Source organism: Manacus candei, unplaced genomic scaffold (assembly GCF_025592945.1).
Source record: "Manacus candei isolate 608988 ecotype Guabito, Panama unplaced genomic scaffold, ASM2559294v1 h1tg000002l, whole genome shotgun sequence".
In the NCBI taxonomy this organism is placed as follows: domain Eukaryota; kingdom Metazoa; phylum Chordata; class Aves; order Passeriformes; family Pipridae; genus Manacus; species Manacus candei.
The window spans coordinates 702,276-708,247 of NW_026138050.1; positions in this window are offsets into that span (position 1 = coordinate 702,276).

The window sequence follows — 5,972 nt, forward strand, 5'->3', positions numbered from 1 at the left end:
GCAAACCTGGTGAAAGATTGATGTAAGTGAACACAGAGCTTATTCCAAAACACACAGAGATACTGTAACTTCAAATACAGAAAATGAAGAGTGAGGAGTATATGAGCCACACTGTGTTACTGGACTTGGCTTCAGTAACAGTATCCCAGAAATTAGGAAAATCAAGCCAGTCAAAAGACTGAACAGGATAAGAGATGAGAACTGAGAGCAGTAATGTCAGGAACAAGTGAAACTGAGAGCAGACAAGTCCCAGTGAACAGTTCTCCATCTGACAGGCACTCCCTGTCCAAGGTTTTGTTGGGGTAGGGAACTTCCTGCTCTCTCTTTGCACCCGGCTGCACATTGTCACCAGCATCTACCAGCCTAGCTTCAGTTCTTGTCAATGCTAGTGAAAAAATGAATGCTGTTTGATTCTCCTGTGACATGAACGGATGCCCTGGGCATATGAGCAATTGTCCCTGGAAATCTGCTGCAGTATCCACTGTCTCTGCCTGCATGAATGAAGTACAGTGTTTTTCAACTGAAGAAGATCATACATTATTAAAGATGAGGTTTATGACAATGCAGAGTAGCCAGGGAGGGTATTTTTGTCCATAGAGGCTCAGAAATGCAGAGTACATTGCTGTGAGCTGAAAATGCACAGGCATAAAGTGATTGGACTTAAAGGGTACTGACAGTTTGAAATTGGTTTGAATTAATTTGGTCATGTTTATTTTTCTTCATATGAAAAAGTTTGGACTGTCATGTAATTGTGTGTAACTGAAAGCCATTATTTCCTGAAGTCTGACTCAGCTCCCTCTCACTGTTCCATTCACAGCAGCCCTGTTTCATCTCTCTTTGGAGGTACTACACGTGGTGTAGGAGGGCTGCTGTTAAGTCTGTCCTCAGTTGGGAAGGCTGATGAATGCATTATGTACTCCTGTTATGTCAGTTTGTTAACTGTATTATGCCACTGTCAATAAAATTCATAGTCAAGGTCTGCAGCTTTCTTTATTATTTTAGATTGTTCTCTAATTTTATTTATGCACATGCTCCTAGAAACTAGACTGCTGCAGTGGTGACTTCCATTCTGTGCTGTAAATGCTGCAGCTGGTTATACACTGTCAGCAAATCAGTGTATATATAACCAGTGTATATATATTTATAATCAGTGTATAAGTGTAAATGTCAGCTGCAGGAACCAACCCTCAATTACCTACCCCATCATCATCTTCCATCAGCGTCATGTTCTTACCTCTTTCACCCTCACAGGTAACACTTTGCTCAGCTGAGTTCTGACACATATGACACTGGCTGGTGAACTCCTGGATACAGAAGGGAAATTAATAAACCCTCAGATAGGAAGAACATTTGCTTCTGGAAGAACTGGTTGAGCTTCACCCATGCAGAAGCCTGTTAGTCAAAGCAGGGGTACTAGGTCAAGGCAGCTGGCTGGAAGCAACACTCTGATGTTCACCACCCACTCCTGGTTTTAGCCTTAACCTGCACTGAGCCTAAGGTTATTTGGGAACTGAGGTTCTGAGTGACCTTCTCTCCTGCTTACTACAGTTATTTAGTTCATTCTTTGTCCTTTGGTATTCACTGAAGCTTGGGCCTTGGGAGTTCTTTGCTAAGGCCTCAGATTCCTGATTCTACCAGCGAAGGGACAGCAAAGCAGCACCCTGTGCTTGAAGACATACATAACCACCTGTTTTGGGAGCTGCTTTCAGCCAAAGGGTTGATAAATCCTTAACCCTCATGGGATCACTGTTCCCAGGAACCACCATGTTCCTGAGCAGGAAGGAGAGCTCAGGGCAGTGTGTGAAGGGAGGAACCTCCAGCAGTGCTTCCTGCCCACCCTGCCACCTTCTCTGTTGTGTGTTTGAATGGCTCCGCAGCACTGTGGTCATACATTACATCAGAAATTAGAAATAATGGAAACAACTCTTCAAGGGCAAACACACCACCCGTGTTCAGGCAGCTGCCAGGGATGATCTGTGCAGTTACACTTTCATCACTCGGCAAACATGCCCTCCTGGGCAGCGATCCCCAAATATCCTCTCCCTGCAACAGCAGCCGCCACCTGCACCCTGCCAGCCTGGCACGCACGCGGGTCCTCCCATCATCACATCCCCATTCACTTTTTAATTAGGATTTTCATGTCATCAGAGCAAGAGAACAAACTGCAGGAGGCAGAGAAATGCACTGGCTGAAAACAGTTAAAGGGGAGCTGGCGCCATTTCAGCATTCCCATCCCCTCCGCCCTTCAGCTGCAGTTTGCTGTCAAGGCTTTCGTGGAGTCGGGAAGCCGACATGTTAGAAAATACCATCTACTTCATGCCTGGGGAAAACAGAGCTGGGGCTGTGCTGGGAGCAGCGCAGGTCTGGGGACGTGAGACTTTGCCATCAATAACTCTCAGCCGCTCGTTCCATTCAGTCATTACACGGGGCGAAGCCGCTGTCACGGGAGAAACAGATTGTTTTCAAAATTGCTCTTGACTTAAATAATCTAAATGAGCTGATTTGACAGACAAGGGGAAACAGTCTCCTCATCAACACGGCAATTCTCTGTGTTCCTCTGTGAGGAGGCTCCTTTCCTTTTCATTGTAGAGGCTTTATTTACAGGATTTAAAAATAGCCCAGGTGACAGTAAGAGGCGGCAGTATAAAGGTAGTGAACAGGCAGCACTTACTGATAGAAACAATCCCTGCCCTGGAGCCTGTCGGTGCAGTGAGACAGGCTGTGTATGTTAGTGAGGGACATTTGGGACCCTGAGGATCCTTAATTAGGAGGAAAATCCACAAATGACAAAACTGGAAGTCGGTAACAGAAAGCATTGGGCTTGCCTTCAGAGCACCCCTGAAAGCAGCTGGAAACAGCCCTGGAAAGCAGCTGGAAAAAGCCTTGGAAAACAGTGAACACCATGCTGTGCTGAGGCTGGGGTTTAAACAGTTGGCTCTTTTTCAAGGGCTGCAGCAGCAAACAGCCATGGGATCTGTGCTGGGGAGAACATTCCCTGCCTTGCCTCTGGGCTCCAGCACCTTGGCACCACTATCACTGTTACACAGAGCAATCAGAGCAGGGCAGAGCAGGCACTTGGGGTTATTAAATGGGGATTTAATCCTATCCTTTAAATCAGCAAAAAAATTATCAAAGATAAAGGATTTCCCTGTGTTTTAAAGCCAGTCCAACTTGCGTTCCCCGATCTGCATTTGGGAAGGCTGCCAACTGCAAAATGGAATTGCTGAGCCTGGATTTCACTCTGCATCCAGCCAATTACACCAGCCTCACATCCCTGCACTCGGAAGTGGTGCAGTGCAAGAGATGTTCCCAATCTTTATTGATTTACCAGGGCTGCACTGCACTTCCAAAGGGAATCACACTGGTGGGCTCCCTATGGCTCTCCCCAGTGCCCACACTCCACACTTCCCAGGCATTAGCAAATACGGCCCAGTCTAGTCCCTCATAGAGGCTGGTGGAGGAATGTCCCCGGCTCTAAATGTCCCTTGAGATGCTGCTGCAGCAGTAGGTCCAGCCACCCTGGGCATCACCTGCCCTGTGGGCAGCTCAGCCAGATTTGCCCACGTGGAGTCTGCCAGGTCCACGCGTGCTGACCTCTCTTCCACAGCTGTGGCTCTTTCTAGCTTGTTTCTATGTTTTTGCTAAACAAAAAGACAACTCCAAAAAGTAGCAGAGCACTCTTTGGAGAGCCCACAGAGTTACAAACCACTGTCCTTTGCCACCAGCAGGAAGATGTGGATGACATGTGTAGGGAAAAGTGCTTTCCCTCCTGCTTCTGCCCTCCAGTCCAATAATTTGCCATGGCCTCATGCAGTCACTGATGTTCATAGAAGAAACAGCTTCCCCTCCCTTCAGCCCACCAGCTGCACCCATGGCAGAGCTCACCCTTCCTCCAGGATTAATCCCAGGTGGTGAATCGGTGAGAGACACATGAGCTATGCCTCCAGAGAAATGCCAGTGCCCTGGGAGAGGGACGGGAGCGACCAGAGCACCAGCGTGGTCAGTGCTGAGTGCTGACACAGGAGGCTGCACACCCTGTGTGTCTGCTCTATCCTCCTCCATGTCAAACAGCAGTGAGCCCCTTTCTAATCAATGCTCATGGATTGCCTCACTCACACCTGCCCTTTCTCAGCACAGCACCAGAATAACAGATTTCACCTGTTTCCTTTGGACTTCTCACTGACAACGGCACAAACAATTCCTACTCTGCCGCAGACCAGTTCTTTCTGTGCCAGCAATATGCTCTGGTTTAGGCTTCAGAGAGCGATTCATCTACCGAATTTCCTAATTAGGGAGGATAAAATGGGGCCAGGACACACTTTATTGAGCAACACCACAGACCACAGCATGAGCTCTGGCACTCGTTACCTCACGGGACCATCTCCAGGTGTGAGAGTGTCCTCATGCAAAGTCACATCGGTGCTGCCAGGGTGGCACTTTGCCTGGGCCACAGCTGGCACTCACCGGGACCTTTCTGTGTGACCCTGAACTCCTGTGCTCCCGATTCTCCCAGTGGTCCCAGTCATGGGAACTGTAATGCTGAGGTGGTTGTATCTCACCCTAACAATACAGTGAGTTACTTAGCAGACTGTCTGAGGCTCAGCAAGATGAAAGGTCCTTCCCGTGAGACCCTTGAGACCAGCAGCTTCATGCCCACTCCCTGCTGCAGCCCTGCTCAGCACACCCAGGCTGTGAGGGACTGGCCCAAGGCTGGAGAAGCCTCCCCACAGCAGCAGGGCGGGACTAGCTGCTGGATACACTCCCCACAGCCACTGCCCCTGGGCTGGTTGCTCAGCTCCCACTGCCTTCCAAGACACCTGTTTCGGAGGACAGGTTCTCCTGGAGACATTTTCTTTCTGGGCAAGGCTTGACACGTGGCTGCTGCCTCTGCCCTTAACAAAGACTTCACTGTTCTCCCATTATCCTCTTCTTTCCCTCCTGCCTCACTCCAAGCTCTGAGGGTTGTAGGGATGCCTGGGGAGCACCAGGACCTCAGCAATGACACCACATTGCCCTCTTTGTGTCCCCTCCTGGCCGCCTCTCTGTGCCCTGGGGAAGGTCCACAGGGACTGGAGTGCCTGGAAACCGAGGTCCCCATAAACCTGCATCAATACATCTGTGCATGCACACACACACTTTCACATCTATCTTTGCACACTTGAGATGTGTAACATCATCCCATTTTCTAAGTCTCGAATGCCCCTGGAAGCAGGGGTGGATACTGCAGTTACTGGATCACACCCCTGGCAGGCTGCCTTCACCCTACCCCGGTGGAGCAGGCAGCCACAGGGGGAAGGGGCAGTGAGCTGGGGCAGGATCTTGGCTTTGGGCTCTGAGTTGACTCGAAGCATCTTTTTCCTCTGCCCAGGGGCTGGAATCTCAACTACCAGGCTCAGCAGTTCAGCAGATCTGGCTGTACCTGAGCCTCGAGGACAGGGCAGCGCTGGAAATGGCATGTCTGACTCGGCAAGGAAATGTCAGCTATGCCTGGGGAATGGGAGGGAGGAGGAAAATGTCTCCCCCCGCTTGCTCCTGCCTGTCAGATATGAGGCCGCTGGCACAGCCCCATCCCGGTGCCCCCGGCGGGCGATGTGGTCACGCTGAGCAACAGCACCTTGGCTGGGGGAAAGAGGAGAGCGAGGAAACACAGTGTTCTCGCCCTGATTGAATCCCATGGATTTCTGAGCAGCTATTGCACCGATAAAACAAAGGCTGCTTTGAAATGGATGCCTGGCCTGGCCGGCTGCCAGCGCCGGGCGGGAGACAAAGGCTGGGAATACAAATGCAGCGCTGGAAGTGGCGAGCCAAGGATGCTCTGCGGCAGGGAGAGCGCGTCGCCATGGAGACACGGCGGCCAAACCGGGCAGGAAAGGACCTGCACTGAGATGGACTGGGAGCCACAGGAACCATGGGAGCCGCGGGAGCTGAGACACGGGCACTGGTCCCACCAGTGCCCTGCTGAACCCACAGAG